Source organism: Helianthus annuus, chromosome 16, assembly GCF_002127325.2.
Source record: "Helianthus annuus cultivar XRQ/B chromosome 16, HanXRQr2.0-SUNRISE, whole genome shotgun sequence".
Lineage (NCBI taxonomy): Eukaryota > Viridiplantae > Streptophyta > Magnoliopsida > Asterales > Asteraceae > Helianthus > Helianthus annuus.
Genome location: NC_035448.2, coordinates 194,167,310 through 194,185,358, shown reverse-complemented (window position 1 = coordinate 194,185,358; position 18,049 = coordinate 194,167,310). Strand labels below are relative to the sequence as shown.

Genomic DNA, 18,049 nt, shown 5'->3' with positions numbered 1-18,049 from the left:
CTTACTGTATATGAGAGTCAATACACATTGTCGATCTTGGAATTAGTTTCTAAAATTCTCAAATATAAAATAGGATTCTATATCTAAAACAAAATACTAAAATAATTATTATATACACATCAAATCTAATCCCATGTAGTAGGATCCTTGGATACTTAGAATAGTGGCCATCCACATATTCCTTTTAGATATTGTGCTTAAAGTCTTCAAATTCTTTTCTTCCATTTCTTGAAAAGATTTAAAAAGGTATATACTCTTAAATATTAATCAAGTAGATTAACTCGTATGATTCTGTCTAAACCATAACAAAGGTGTCATTGATTAATAGTGTTTGGTGAGGTATTATTGTTGTCCATGTGAACTTTTGGTTCATATTTTCGTATAGTCACATGATCAATAGTAACTTACCATTATTTTATATTGTATTAGTTTATACCATAAAATGTACTATTCTAATATTTGTCATGGATGACATAAGTTAGATGGCCTAGGTTAAACAAAACAATTAGATGGGATTTTTCTTGTAAATATTTTATTGATGTGGATAATAAGATAATGTGAGTTATTGTTGGTCACCTAAGTTCGATCTTTATTATTACTGATAAGGATGAGTAAATTACACAAATCATTCTTGTGATTTATATATTGTGTAATTACCAACACGTTGCACATAACTATTCCCCCAATTTGCATGTAAATTTCACTTCTTTTAGGAATCAACCTGAGCATGTATGCGTATTGTCTCGATATATAGCGTCCTCTCTTCAACCAATTTACGGACAAAGAACAACCACGACCTGACGCCATCGCCACCTCCTTAATCAGCACCCACCACCTTAATTATCAAAACAAAGGTGGATAATCCACTTGATTCTGCTAAACATGGGATAAAACTAAACCCTTGCTTAGATTCTTCACATTTCAAATTGTTACTTTCCGTAAGCTAATAATGAATCTAATTAAGACGATCATTATAAAGATGGATCGAATAGTGGGAAACTAAACCGAAGAAACCTTAGTTCCATGCATACAAGGGTAGCGATTCAAGATTTCAAAAAACATCAACTTGTATTAACCCTAATTATAGAGGCAAATGTAATCTCTTATTGGATGTAGTTGAATCGATGGCGGTGTAGTGTGCAACGACAACGATTTGGTGGTGATCCTGATGATCATCTTTGTAATTTTAAACATATCACATGAATCATGTATATACTTTATTATAAAGGATGAACATGACTGAATCAATATGACTTAGTAACATTATGAAACCATTATAACAAAATGTCTAATTAATTATATGACAAGTGGTTAATGTTTGGCTCATTTAGTAACCAAGAAGTAAAAATATAATTTAGCAACTAGGCTTGGGAGATCCGACACATTTGATTAAAAAACAGTATTTCTTACATGCTATTTTATTTTCAATTTTATTGGTTTAAAACCCAACAATACATTCTAACCGTACAATACTTTATTGCACCCTTTATATGTTCTCAGAGACGAAAGCTACCCCTATTACGCATAGCTAGCCATAGATCCTTGCATGGTATTAAGTGAGCCTATGACAACACCTTCATCACCAATTGCTTTCCATTCTCATTAAATTTGTGACCATTGAACAATGTGGGTACAAAATTCATACAAAAATTCAATTTATCATGGATTTCTAGCCTAGTAATATTTTGGTGTTGGGATAAGACTTTGAGACTCATAGGTCCTGGGTTCAATTCTCACAAGTGGGTTTTTCCCATATTTATTGGGTTTCCTCCTGAATTGGTGTATAGCCATTATGCCTAGTGGAGATAGATATGATCGGGTGGTTCCGCTGGTGACACAATGATACTCCAGTGGTCCGCCAGCGATCCAAATTTACCGTTCAAAAAAAAAAAATCAATTTATCAAGGATTTGAAAATGTAAAAGAGAGATATTTGTTTGAGCTCAATACATATAATATCATGTCTCAAACATTAGTAAGATAATATTTTCAACACCTTTCTTACGATCATCAAATATAACCAACTTACTTCACCTTAGAGAGTCTTTTGTGGAGGCTTCAGCGGGGAGCGCCAGCCAGGTGAAGTGCCACCCTGATCTTAATTAGCATAAAATCAAACGTTAACTCAATATTTTTATGAACAGAAAAATTAGAACTTTAAATTCCATACCTATATATCAACAAAGATTTTACATCTATTGAAATATTTATAAAAATGATCAAGCTAAAATTAAATAGCATAAAATCAAATATGAACTCAATATTTTTATGAAGAGAAAAAATAGAATTTTAAATTCCATACCTATAAATTGACAAAGATTTTACATCTATTGAAATATTTATAAAAAAATATGAAAGTTGATATGTTCATAAAAATATAATATATCGATATTAAAGTCTAGAGATATATAAGTTGTAAGCTTGTCAACTTATATAAGTTTTAAACAATTTATTTTCCTTTAATGTAAAACTAGCTTAAGAGTAATATCAAATATGTTACGCATAGTGTGTGTGGTTATAATGTTTATATATTACAACAAGTGTGAACACATTCTTTATATTTTGATAAACTATGTTTAACTATTTTAATATAAACATGCAAATCACGAACTCTTATTTTATAAAGTTAAACAAAATCAAAGTGAAAGATGACAAAACAGAATGAGGAACACTCATATTTGGTCATGAGTCTTCGTTTTTGTTAAAAAGACGAGTTAAAAAAGAATAATTTTACGTACAAGTTTATATCAACCTGGTACTAGACTACACTTTTAAAGATGGCATTGTCTCGTTATGAACTCCAAAAAAAGAGATAGCTGCCATTTTCACCTTTTTGTTCCGGTTGGAAACTTTGTGGGGACCATCTCCTAGTATTTTGGAACACATCAAATTATCTTTCCTATTTTAACCAACTTCCTTCGCCCCAAATTTCTCTCTTTAAAGATGCTAGGCCTAGCCCCTTTTTCTTGGAACTATATTCTCCAAACTTTAATGTCCTTTTTATTATTTTTTATTTTTTCGAACTAAAAATTTGAATTAGTGACAGACCACTTAAGTATGATCGTGTCACCAGCAATCATCTGATCATATCCATCTTCACTAGGCATAATGTTTATACACCAATTCAGAAGGAAACCCAATAAAGATGAGAACACCCCCACCTTGTGGGAATCGAACCCAGGACCTATTGGTCCCAAACAGTGGCGGACCCATTTTTCCCAGTGGAGTCCATTTTTTCGGTGTTCAAAATTTTAATAACAAAACGTTAAAATTTTCGGTCGGTCCTCGTTCGGGTCGAGTCAGAGCGAGGTTTGAACTCGATTTAAAAAAAAAACAGAAAAAACAGGTGAACGGGTATGGCCCCAAAAAAGCCGCGCAATCCTTCATCAAGGCTGCGCGTAGGCCATACTCCTTATTCAACCATTTTCTTATTGAACAACCTCGCGTGAGTACCACTAGATCCCATGAAGAGGCGCGAGGCCCAGTCAGAAAAGAACTACATTTCCAACACTTAAGAACCTGATAAAAGTCTTCACTACCTGTAAGCCTGCGCGACCCCACAGAAAGGTTGCCGCGCAAGACCAGGATAGGAAGGTACAGAAGGTACAAGTGGCAGGAAAAAGGAGCCAATGAACATCCAGCAGACTATGTTCAATCGTGCGCCACGATCGTCTGACGTACAGAAAACGAGAAGTACTCAAGGACGCCTACGTGGCACCAATCAGAGGACAAAGACATCTGTCCCATGATCTCCACTTGTCTGCTGATGGCAGAAGGACAACAAGGCCGACAAGAGTGACACGTGGCTCCAATCAGAGCGCGCCAGCGCCGGAGAACTTCTAGAAGTCACTAACGGTCGACACCAGTGAGACAAAGAGCATATCCGCTATGTTGTCGCTTATCGGCCCAAGGACCAGCAGCCCACATCCTCTTACACCTCTCCGGCTATAAATAGAGACCTCACTCCATAGGTTAAACATTCCATTCCCTTTACTCTCACTCTTAATACTTAATTATCCTCCCAAAGCAGTCGCTTATTCTCACGCCGGAGCCCGGTTAAGAGGGAAACCCCCATATTCCCCTCTTAACGAGTAACGGTGTTCTGTTTTACAGGAATAGACATTCAAGACGAAGCTCAGAATAATCATTAGAAGATTAACCATCATGATAGAAACATAAACCCAACTAATTAGTCCCGTAGTTAGTTTAGTGTTTCTTCATTGGCGCCCACCGGTTTTTCTACAACCATTTTCATCTTCTTTTTTCTGAGTTTTCGACACTTTTTCTTTCTTCGATCATGGCTGGTCAAGGAATCATTCCCGAGTTTGGTTTCGGAGCAAACTCCAATGCGGTGTTGGGCGAGGGAAATCCAAACATCCAAGCCCAAACATCGAAGAAATCGGTGAAATCGAAGTAACCAACACTGGGGGCTCGCGCGGGAGCATCACCCGCATCACTCAGACGGTCACCCCAGGAAACAACGGCGAGGGACCTTCAAACCCAACCCCGCCTCAGAACGTTTCGGCACTACTAGGGCTACCAGAGGGCGAGACTCCAGCCTCATGGTACGCCAAGAATATTGCCACAATTAACGCAGCGTATCAATCTTTGATCGCGCAAGAAGCAGTCTTAACGGCAGAACCGTCCTTGGTCACTCCTCGAGCACAGAGTCAGGGGGCATGCCAGATACCCCCACAGTCAAATCTCCAAGGCAGAATCAATAGGCCTCCCTCTACCAGGCGACTAAGCGTACATGACACGCGCGACACAAGGGGAGAAATGGAAAGTTACTACGACTATCCGTCACACCTTCAAAAAGGTCCTGTTCATATCCGGCTTACGCCGCGTAACATGAACAACGAATGGGAGGAGACAGACCCGAATGATCCAACTTGGGAAGATGACGAAGGTTCGTCAGTCTTTAATCGCTTGCAGAAGAACCATGAGTACTTCAAACCACGACAGCATGTCGGGTACATGGAAGAAGCGGAAAGAGACTTTCGTCTGGCCTACTGGCCAGCGAAAGCCGCGGAACATTCAAAGTTCATCCCAAAAATTGCGCTTGCGCCGCTTTTAAGAGAGAAGTTACCTCCGACAGTTGGGAAGTTCAACGGATTGACTGATCCTGATGATTACGTCAGAACTTTCACAAGCGTAGGTTGCATGGGAGGTTGGAACATGCCTATGTGGTGTCACTTGTTTATTCAAACTCTTACCGGGGCTGCTCGCGCCTGGTTCGACAGCCTTCCTCCGGAAAAGATTAAGTCATGGGTAGATTTCAAGACACAGTTCTTGAGTTACTTCAGCCAACAACGACGATACCAGCGCGACACAGCTGAAGTGGAAGACATCTGGCGAAGAGATGGCGAGGGTTTGGAAGATTCCATCACTCGCTTTAACAAAGAATGTTTGGAGATCGGTGGCGTAAGCGAGCAACTCATGCGCTGTCATTTCAAGAAAGCCATTCGCTATGATAGCCTGATCAGGACTATCACTGGCAAAGACGGAATGCCCAAAGAATGGGATAAACTCATGGAAGCCGCGAAGATAGTCGCGCAAACGGAAGAATCGCTCGCTGGAAACAAGAGTTATTACTCTGAAAATCGATTTTCCAGAGGGAACACGTGCGAGCACAACAAGCGCAACAAATACAAAGGTAATGATTGGAAGTCCAGAAGATCAAGGGGCCACGATGAAAGGTCGTGCTACAGAGAAGACGCGCGTGACACAATTGATAGAATCGGTTACCGAAAAGCAGTCAAGGATGATAATCGAGACAAGCACTGGACTCCGCTCATAAAAACACCAAAAGAGGTGTTGATGACGGAGAACCATGATTTCAAGGCTCCCAGGCCTATGACAAACAAGAAGGGGCAAGACCCCAACCTGTACTGTGACTTTCATAAAGACACAGGACACCTGACTGATGATTGCTATAGTCTGCGTCAAGAGATTGAGAAAGCGCTAAAAAGCGGAAAGCTAAGTCATTTGGTGAAAAACGTGCGAAAAGAAACTCGACAGCTTCAACGCCAGGACGAAGGAAATCACAAGAAAGTCTGGCGCCTAGAAACCCATATGGTCAACGGACCAAGATACAGTGCAAAAGAAAAAGGAAAGCGCCCCTATGAGCCTTCCTGGCAGGAGCAACAGGTCATTTTCCCGGTAGTACGCGACGGCCCTCGCGCCACTCGACCCGTCGTCATTACCGGTATTATCGGCCACTATGAAACGGAGTATGTCTTCATCGACCCAGGAAGTACATCTGACATCATCTATGAACAGTGTTTTAACCAGTTTGATGAAGATGACAAAGCGAGACTCGAGCCAGTTGATTATCCATTGTCCGGATTTTGCAACGAAATGGTTTTCCCACTAGGCCAAATGAGCTTCCCTGTCACGCTCTCTGACGGGAAACATTCAAGAACAACGAACGTAAACTTCATGGTAATGCCCGTCAAATCGAGGCATGATGTGTTGATTGGGAGAGAAACCCAAGGCGAACTAAACATGGTGACTTCCACTCCCCACTCAGCGATAGGGTTCCCAACCAAGACGGGAGTGGCAATCATCTACGCCAAAAAAGAAGTAATGTCAACAGATGTAACGCCCTAACACGTAATTGACGAAAGTCGCAGCGGAAGTCCTTGCCATAAAATTTCTTACATTATAATCATGCTTCTTACTTGAAAGTTCACTTTTTAAAATAACTCTTTTATATTAAATACAACAAACTGACTCAATAATAAAATAATTGATAGCTTATGTACAATAAATTACATCCTCAGACAGCCCCGTACAATCCCTCAAGTGACTCGATCCTTGATCTATATTCCTTGATGATCCTCCGTGACACGTACCACCTGCATTCACCACATACATTCAGAACATTAGCACACAATGTATAAACATGATCATTCACATACGCTTCACTTCTCGTTCTTTATCAAATTTCAAGCATTCCGTCTGCGTATCCATTTCCTGGCGAGGCTTCATAAATGTACCTGCATTACTGATCATTCTCAAGGTACACCAATATTAACGTTAATCCTCAATATGTCTAACTCATACACATATATGTACTTACATACCCACATGCCTATACATCTACAAATGTACATACACTCGTACATACCCTTATACATACCTACATACACAACTACATACTTACATATCCTTCCTACAACTAGACATACGTACATACACTCATACATATCATTAAGCATAACTACATATCCCACCACATGCGTGCTCTTGGAGTTATAAATAAACATATGTATATACCTACACACCTACTTACATAACTTCTACATACATATATAAATACATACGAACACACAAACTTGCTTATCCACATATGTGCATCCCTATATGCTCATAAGAAACTTACGAATCATCGGGATGCGTTACGGATCGCCTAGAAATACAAAATTAAGCAAAATGGAGAAGTGGGCTAGACAGCCCGTCGGCGACTGGGTGGGGACCCGTCGGCGACGGCTTCTTAAAACATCCGTCGCCCAAACTTTCCCGTAGCCAGAAAGATAGGCCGTCGGCCAAGATCCAATTCCCACATGCCGTCGGCGACGGCCCTTCTGGGCGTCGGCGACGGCTCCTCGTTTATTCATTTTCCTGCTGTGTTGTTTCGTCGCTCGCATAAACTAAAATTCGCATAACTTTCAACCCGATTACCCGTTTAACCTCCCGTTCCTTTCTACATGCTTGTAATTTCACCATTTATCATGATAACCTAAAACCCAACATCCGGATTAAGGAAATTCTTGTCTTACACGCTCTTGGCTTATTATTCACTTATGAATTATTCGACCCGTTATGGGTATTTATACATTAAAAGGTCTATAACATACACAACCCTATACTTTACTTTCATAATAGACAAAGACATTACTCTAATCGAATAACTCACTTCCAAATGACTTTTAAGGTCGTTTACCCGAAATCCCCACCAAGGGCGTTTTTGTCAACCTTGCCCCATTATTAACAACAAGCGCTACCTTGCATAAGCAACCAATCCTACTACCTAGTTGCGATTCTCAATCACGCATACCTTGCTCGGATCAAAGCTGAGATCCGTTTAATACTTCATCGATATCATACCATTTGTTCCTATTCGACCTCAATTATCATACCTAGTTAAGTTGCATATAGCTTTACATAAATAACTAAGAAGTGATTACGGAATCACTTACCTTGTGCATCCGTGTTCATACCCGCTTGCTTGCCTCATCTTGACCCGTTAGTCTTTCGTGCTTGAGTCCACGTCCACATGATCCCTAATGCTTTCATGTTACCGCAATCACACCCTTGTTAGTGTACACGATTTCACATCTAAATGATCATATCAAAAGCGTAACTCACATTTGACTTTCATGGTCAAGTCTAATAAACATAAAGCATACATCCAAAAACCACATCTTTTTAGACTCATGCAATCCATCACGTTAACGCATAAAACACATATTAATTTAGCACCTACCATACGACACTATGTACATTTCGTACTTATGATGCTAAAGTACTTACAACCACATGATCACATAATCATACTCGCATACACATTTGCTTACATATACTTTCACATATCATACACCTTCGCTCTTAATTACCTTGATTCAAGCACATCTAATACAAGGTGAGCATTACACCATTCAAGCACAAGGTACAAGCTCCTAATGCATAATTTTACCAAACCATACATTCAATCCGAATTCTCATATGGACTCCACCTTAAGCACACTTATCATATTATTTTGCTAACGACTACCCATAAACACCTTCTATACATACTACCCACAACTTTCATACGATTTCACAATTTTGTTCTCTTAGGCATTTCATCGAACACTTGGCGGGTATCACATTTGTAAAACATTATGTACAAGCTTTTAAAGCGTGATTCCTACTAATGCTTCACATAACTTATTAACAATCAATCAAGCTCATAACAATATTTCGCCCTAACTACGGACATATGGTTGTGACACCAATTATTCATAACAAGATCATCAAAAACAATCAAATTAACATGTAGAAATCTCAATATTTCTAGCCATTCCTTGACATGCAAGTGGGTTTTGCCTAATCCATGTTCATATTCAGATTTAACATATCTTGATGTCTACTTAGCCATTGCAACCATCATTCATACTAGATTTAGCATTATATTCACGAATTACACTAAACCCACTAAATCAAACATCACCAAATTGCAAAATTCGACTTACTTGATGTAGGAAATACTTCGATGATCACCATTCTTAGTTTATGCAGTCAACTAGCCTTCGATTTCCCTTTTAATTTGAAGATTTTGAAGAAACTAGGGTTTGAACCCTTTTCTTCCTTCCTGCTCATCGACACACACACACACTCTATGTGTGTGTGTGTGGTGTTTTAATTTCTTTTTTATAAAATCATGTTTCCCACTTAACGGTTTTGGTCCCTCTAGTTTCATTTCGGTTAAGTAAGAGATTAAAACTTATTTGTTTACATCAACCGGGTTTTTAATTTACCAAACCGTTTTTGGGGTGTTACAAGTCTACCCCCCTTAAACGAGGTTTCGTCCCCGAAACCTTTCTCATTCTTAGTAGACTATAACTACTCTTATTTTCCATCTATTCATTGACGATGCTCATCACAACATGAATACATTCGGGATCTTGGTCAGAAGTTCGTTTCATACCTAAACATGATTGTACGCATTGTCCTTACATTCTTAAATTATGTAAGTTACTTCCATAATTACATGAAACTCAGAATCTGTTCCAGAGCTCTTATTAGTGTCTTTCACTTTATACTACTAGCTCTTAACGCCTATCATCACTAACGTTTCATTCATCGAATTTATTCCAATTGTATACAATTATTAATCTAGCAAACCCAAGTCTATGGCTTGTTTCTAGCTTCCTATTTAAGCATATTACATTCATTTATTTACTAATCGAAATAAATCGATTATTTCATCCTACTCATACACCATATGCTATCTTTCATTTTGTTCACTACGAGCCAACCTAAACATTCCATTACTATCATTACTTCTGATCACCTTAAAGCCCTTAGGAGGGGTCGATATATTATCATACGCATACTATAATCATCCAAAGACTTATTATTGCAACTAAAATCACCCTCCTCAAACTTACTTATTCGTTCCTAACACGAAGACTAAGCATTATTTCCATGGTTACTATCACTCAATTCAGTACCACCAGTTCGCATAGAAGTATTATTCAATATGTAACTTTCTTTTTAACATCCACAAGTTAAACCATTTACTAACCTCGGTAATTTGGAGCAAATCAACGTGTAACAACCCGAGTTGACTTGCTCCTTCATGAATCCATAACTTAATAGGGTTGATCTTGTCCATCGGGCGTCATAAGCTTTCATTCATGAGCATTCTTTCACCGTTCTAGGTAGTTTCTTCGCATCGTGATTCCTGCCAATCTCATTATAAAATTAGGGGTTTACACATTCCATTCGATTCATTCAGACATAATGTTTATCACATCGCCTTATTTATATATTAATACTTTCTCAATTCCTTCGTAAGACATTAGTGTGTTAGACCTATTCATAACGGGTCAATACATGGCCATTTCCTAATATATATCATTCTTATTATTTGACACGTTCTTGACAGGTAGATACATAACCATTATTCCGTAATTCTATAACTTATTTGGTGTACTACTCTACACATTTCCTTTCTTCTCTAGCAGCCCCACGGTTTGAAATTAAATTATTTCTTAGCTTCTGCAGTTTGACTTTTCAAGGTCAAACTGTCACTTATTTCTTATTATACATATATATATAAATATGCGTATCGGAGTACATGTTGGTACCCCTTTTTAATTCAGACATGCTTGCGATCTCATCGCTTCACTGTTTCAGTGTTTTCTTGCAAACACTTGCCCTTCCCGTTTTAAAAGTTAGTCATAATACTTATTTCGCTTACAATTCCATCGTTTTAGTTCCATTCGCTTATTTACTTTTACTTCTTTTACGTATTCGATTACCCAATTAAATGGGTAATGGCATATACTCTCATAATGAAATTCAAGCATACCACTTACGACCCGGTCACATTGGGCTAACTGCTTTCAACATAAATATTTTGTTCTATCCGTATAACGGATTGAACTTCATACATTCGTTATTGCATTCACGACCACCCGTTCTAGACGGATGGTACGTTATCCTTACTCGACTTGTTCAACTTGAACCGGTCGACTTACATAGCTTATCATAGCATTCGCTATCATAACCAAATCCGCCAGGGATTTGCATCATTCTTATCCTTCATTCCTTGAATCCGTCTCGCGGATTCAAGCGTCGCATTCGCATATTTCATTCCTTGAATCCGTCTCGCGGATTCAAGCATTGCATTCACGCTTTTCATCCCTTGAATCCGTCTCGCGGATTCAAGCATTGCATTCATACCTTTCTTTCATGTTTCGAATCCGTCTCGCGGATTCTAACATAGCATTTCATATTTCGAATCCGTCTCGCGGATTCTAACATAGCATTTCATACTCTCATTTTTTAGAGTCTTACATTTCTCTTCACCCTCACGTCCACCTACTACTTAATTCTAACGGACACACCTGTAACAATTATCACGGGCTCACGAAAGTCATGCGTTTCTTGTGTACTGGCCAGGTACACAATCCACACACTAGTTTCGTGTCTTCGTGTAATTGTCACCTTATGTCCGAAGAATTAGGTTTCGGCACGTGTAACATTTCCAAAACTTCATTACCATTCTTATCATTATTTTTCACTTAAAATTTTCCTTTCACTGTTAGGTTTTACCATCACATGTATTTACATATATTAAACATATGTACTTGGGTCAATATGTCAAATTACATACCTTGGCGTCGGTGCTAGACCGCATCCACAAATCATTCTTTTCAAGCAACCATGGTTACCTTACACATAACATATAGTTAGTTATCTTCCAATACATACTTAAGCACGTACTTACCTTTGCTTCTACCTTTAGATCTTGGTCGAGTCTCGGATTGTACGGGTTTCTTGTGATAAGAGCACACGGGTTCGAGTTCAAGTACCTATCCTCTTGTACTTGATTCTCTCAAACCAGGGCTCTGATACCAACTTGTAACGCCCTAACACGTAATTGACGAAAGTCGCAGCGGAAGTCCTTGCCATAAAATTTCTTACATTATAATCATGCTTCTTACTTGAAAGTTCACTTTTTAAAATAACTCTTTTATATTAAATACAACAAACTGACTCAATAATAAAATAATTGATAGCTTATGTACAATAAATTACATCCTCAGACAGCCCCGTACAATCCCTCAAGTGACTCGATCCTTGATCTATATTCCTTGATGATCCTCCGTGACACGTACCACCTGCATTCACCACATACATTCAGAACATTAGCACACAATGTATAAACATGATCATTCACATACGCTTCACTTCTCGTTCTTTATCAAATTTCAAGCATTCCGTCTGCGTATCCATTTCCTGGCGAGGCTTCATAAATGTACCTGCATTACTGATCATTCTCAAGGTACACCAATATTAACGTTAATCCTCAATATGTCTAACTCATACACATATATGTACTTACATACCCACATGCCTATACATCTACAAATGTACATACACTCGTACATACCCTTATACATACCTACATACACAACTACATACTTACATATCCTTCCTACAACTAGACATACGTACATACACTCATACATATCATTAAGCATAACTACATATCCCACCACATGCGTGCTCTTGGAGTTATAAATAAACATATGTATATACCTACACACCTACTTACATAACTTCTACATACATATATAAATACATACGAACACACAAACTTGCTTATCCACATATGTGCATCCCTATATGCTCATAAGAAACTTACGAATCATCGGGATGCGTTACGGATCGCCTAGAAATACAAAATTAAGCAAAATGGAGAAGTGGGCTAGACAGCCCGTCGGCGACGGGGTGGGGACCCGTCGGCGACGGCTTCTTAAAACATCCGTCGCCCAAACTTTCCCGTAGCCAGAAAGATAGGCCGTCGGCCAAGATCCAATTCCCACATGCCGTCGGCGACGGCCCTTCTGGGCGTCGGCGACGGCTCCTCGTTTATTCATTTTCCTGCTGTGTTGTTTCGTCGCTCGCATAAACTAAAATTCGCATAACTTTCAACCCGATTACCCGTTTAACCTCCCGTTCCTTTCTACATGCTTGTAATTTCACCATTTATCATGATAACCTAAAACCCAACATCCGGATTAAGGAAATTCTTGTCTTACACGCTCTTGGCTTATTATCCACTTATGAATTATTCGACCCGTTATGGGTATTTATACATTAAAAGGTCTATAACATACACAACCCTATACTTTACTTTCATAATAGACAAAGACATTACTCTAATCGAATAACTCACTTCCAAATGACTTTTAAGGTCGTTTACCCGAAATCCCCACCAAGGGCGTTTTTGTCAACCTTGCCCCATTATTAACAACAAGCGCTACCTTGCATAAGCAACCAATCCTACTACCTAGTTGCGATTCTCAATCACGCATACCTTGCTCGGATCAAAGCTGAGATCCGTTTAATACTTCATCGATATCATACCATTTGTTCCTATTCGACCTCAATTATCATACCTGGTTAAGTTGCATATAGCTTTACATAAATAACTAAGAAGTGATTACGGAATCACTTACCTTGTGCATCCGTGTTCATACCCGCTTGCTTGCCTCATCTTGACCCGTTAGTCTTTCGTGCTTGAGTCCACGTCCACATGATCCCTAATGCTTTCATGTTACCGCAATCACACCCTTGTTAGTGTACACGATTTCACATCTAAATGATCATATCAAAAGCGTAACTCACATTTGACTTTCATGGTCAAGTCTAATAAACATAAAGCATACATCCAAAAACCACATCTTTTTAGACTCATGCAATCCATCACGTTAACGCATAAAACACATATTAATTTAGCACCTACCATACGACACTATGTACATTTCGTACTTATGATGCTAAAGTACTTACAACCACATGATCACATAATCATACTCGCATACACATTTGCTTACATATACTTTCACATATCATACACCTTCGCTCTTAATTACCTTGATTCAAGCACATCTAATACAAGGTGAGCATTACACCATTCAAGCACAAGGTACAAGCTCCTAATGCATAATTTTACCAAACCATACATTCAATCCGAATTCTCATATGGACTCCACCTTAAGCACACTTATCATATTATTTTGCTAACGACTACCCATAAACACCTTCTATACATACTACCCACAACTTTCATACGATTTCACAATTTTGTTCTCTTAGGCATTTCATCGAACACTTGGCGGGTATCACATTTGTAAAACATTATGTACAAGCTTTTAAAGCGTGATTCCTACTAATGCTTCACATAACTTATTAACAATCAATCAAGCTCATAACAATATTTCGCCCTAACTACGGACATATGGTTGTGACACCAATTATTCATAACAAGATCATCAAAAACAATCAAATTAACATGTAGAAATCTCAATATTTCTAGCCATTCCTTGACATGCAAGTGGGTTTTGCCTAATCCATGTTCATATTCAGATTTAACATATCTTGATGTCTACTTAGCCATTGCAACCATCATTCATACTAGATTTAGCATTATATTCACGAATTACACTAAACCCACTAAATCAAACATCACCAAATTGCAAAATTCGACTTACTTGATGTAGGAAATACTTCGATGATCACCATTCTTAGTTTATGCAGTCAACTAGCCTTCGATTTCCCTTTTAATTTGAAGATTTTGAAGAAACTAGGGTTTGAACCCTTTTCTTCCTTCCTGCTCATCGACACACACACACACTCTATGTGTGTGTGTGGTGTTTTAATTTCTTTTTTATAAAATCATGTTTCCCACTTAACGGTTTTGGTCCCTCTAGTTTCATTTCGGTTAAGTAAGAGATTAAAACTTATTTGTTTACATCAACCGGGTTTTTAATTTACCAAACCGTTTTTGGGGTGTTACAACAGAAGAGTTGCGCCCAACAAAAGCGGCGAAGGTTTCAACAACTGAGCCAGAGAAGTGGGTGTTAAATCGCAAGTACCCAGAGCAAACGGTAACAATAGGCCATGCCATTTCGTCAGATATCAGAACACATCTGAAGCAACTGCTGTTCAGGAATATGGATATATTCGCCTGGACCCCGGCAGACATGACCGGGGTCCCGCGCGACATTACTGAGCATTGCTTAAACACCTACCCCTCTGTTGAACCGAAAGTCCAAAGACGGCGCAGCTTAGGGGCAGACAAAACAAAAGCAATGAACGAGCAAGTATGTGAACTACTTAAAGCAGGAATCTTGCGAGAAGTACGTTATCAAAGTTGGGTCGCGAACCCAGTAATGGTGGAAAAGGCGAGCGGAGGATGGCGAATGTGCGTTGATTATACTGATCTCAACAAGGCATGCCCTAAAGATTGTTATTCTCTGCCTGAGATCGACAAAAAAATAGACTCCCTCGCGCCATACAGATGGAAGTGCTTCTTAGATTGTTACAAGGGGTACCATCAGGTTCAAATGAAGCTCGAAGACGAAGACAAGACAGCTTTCCGAACCGATCTCGGGATCTTCTGTTATACAAAGATGCCATTCGGTCTAAAAAACGCTGGCGCCACGTACCAGCGCCTGATGGACAAGACCTTCGCTGGGGATATTGGGAAGCACATTGAGGTTTACATCGATGACCTGGTAGTAAAAAGTCTTGAAGAGGACCAAATGTTGAAGGACATCGAGAAAACCTTTAACTTACCGAGAAGCGTGAACATGAAATTAAATCCAGCCAAGTGTTCGTTTGGTATGGAAGAAGGGAAATTCTTGGGCTTCATAGTCACCAATGGCGGATTTAAGGTGAATCCAGAAAAAGTCCAAGCAATAGAGCGCATGCCATCCCCTAAAACAATCAAAGAGATGCAAAGGCTAGCCGGCCGCCTGGCCGCGCTTAACCGCTACCTGTCAAACCACGCCGCAAAGTCGTATCCTTTCATAACTACTTTGCGCAACTGTGTAAAGAAGCAGGAATTCAGATGGACGCCTGAAGCAGAAAGCGCTTTTCAGCAAATGAAGGAGTGTTTGATCGAACTCCCAACGTTAACCGCGTCGTTCGAAAAAGAGCCGCTCATCTTGTACTTGTCATCATCAGACAAGGCAGTGGGTTCAGTGTTACTTGTAGAAAGAAACGGGGTCCAGACTCCAATCTACTATGTCAGTAGAATGCTCACAGACCCAGAAACGAGATACTCCACGATGGAGAAACTGGTACTAGCACTATTACATGCCTCCAGGAGGCTGCGCCGATACTTCACAGGCCATGTTATCACCGTACTGACCAACTTTCACATTGGGACGATATTGCAAAAATCGGAGACATCCGGGCGATTGGCGAAGTGGGCAATAGAGCTGGGGGGCCACGACATTTTGTATAGGCTGCGACCAGCCATCAAAGGTCAAGTCCTTGCAGACTTTATCACAGAAGTCCCAGCAGAAAAGATCAAAGATTGTGAAATTGTTGAAGCTCCCATAAAAGATACGTCAGATAGGCTATGGTTCCTATACACAGATGGTGCCTCAAACGAGGATGGCTCAGGAGCCAGGTTGTGCCTGGTCAGCGCTGAAAAGCACGAATTTACATACGCTATCAGGTTGGATTTTAAAAACACCAACAATGAAGCGGAGTACGAGGCATTTGTGGCAGGCTTGCGCCTCGCCATTAAAATGGGAGCAAAGAATTTACAAGCGCACGTCGATTCACTTCTGATCGCCAGCCAAGTCAACGGATTCTTTGACGCGAAAGGCGACGTTATGGCTTTATATCTGGATCAAGCAAAAGAGCTGTTGCAGAAATTCACGACATACAGGGTCGTACACATCAATCGATCTGAAAACAAACAGCCAGACGCTTTAAGCAAGCTCGCGTCAACTTCCTTTCAGCATCTTGCAAAGGAGGTAAGGATCGAAGTGCTCAAAAATCCATCGGTCCTGCTGCGCCAGGTGAACGTGATCGAAATGGGGCAACCATCCTGGATGACCCCTATAATTCGCTATCTGCAGGAAGGGATACTCCCAGAGAGCAAAGTAGAGGCAAGGAAAATCCAGCACAAAGCCTTGCAATATGAAATGAATGATGGTATTTTGTATCGGAGATCCTTCTTAGGTCCCTTGTTGCGCTGCGTGGATCCCCAAGACGCAAATTACCTAATTTCTAGAGATCCATGAAGGGATCTGTGGCATACATGCGGGTCCACGCATGGTTATTGCAAAAATCATGAGCGTTGGATATTATTGGCCAGGGATGCCTGTCGACGCCCTGAAGGAGCTGCGCAAATGCGACTCCTGTCAGCGGCACTCTCCAAAGACCCTGCGCCCCAAAAATGATCTTATCCCAGTGTCCACTGCTTGGCCTTTCCAACAGTGGGGGATCGATATGGTGGGACCCTTCCCAGATGCCCCGGGAGCCGGAAGGTACATAATCGTGGCTGTCGATTATTTCACCAAGTGGGTGGAAGCCAAAGCCCTCACATCAACCACTGCCATGATGGTGCGCAAGTTTATCTGGGAGCACATCATCTGCAGATTTGGTCTTCCACTCAAGATCGTCACCGATAATGGTACCAATTTTGCCTCGGAAGACCTTAAAAAATGGATGAAGGAAATGAAGATAGAACATACCTTCTCATCCGTTGCGCACCCTCAAGGCAACGGTCAAGTGGAAAGCGTAAACAAAAGCATCGTGGAGGGGATAAAAGCCCGACTGGGCACAAAGCGCAGAGGTTGGGTAGATGAGCTCCCAAGCATCCTATGGGCTCATCGAACCATGCCGAATACAAGCACCGGCGAAACTCCTTTCAGCCTAGTATACGGCTCAGAAGCAGTTATCCCGGCAGAAGTCGGTTTCCCCTCACCACGATTGACAGCAGTCAATACAATCGACAATGAAGC

General features: G+C 40.1%; 2 long non-coding RNA genes across 2 annotated transcripts; both read right to left on the bottom strand.

The window, feature by feature from the left end:
• Nucleotides 1–6,678: 6,678 nt before the first annotated feature.
• LOC110918511 lies at nt 6,679–8,308 on the bottom strand. Its single transcript, XR_004883315.1, has 2 exons — nt 8,204–8,308; nt 6,679–6,859 (listed from the first exon to the last, which is right to left on the bottom strand). It is a non-coding gene; the product is annotated as an uncharacterized LOC110918511 (long non-coding RNA).
• A 3,908-nt stretch (nt 8,309–12,216) lies between these two features.
• Nucleotides 12,217–13,846, bottom strand: LOC110918546. The gene is made up of 2 exons (XR_004883314.1): nt 13,742–13,846; nt 12,217–12,397 (listed from the first exon to the last, which is right to left on the bottom strand). It is a non-coding gene; the product is annotated as an uncharacterized LOC110918546 (long non-coding RNA).
• Nucleotides 13,847–18,049: the final 4,203 nt, after the last annotated feature.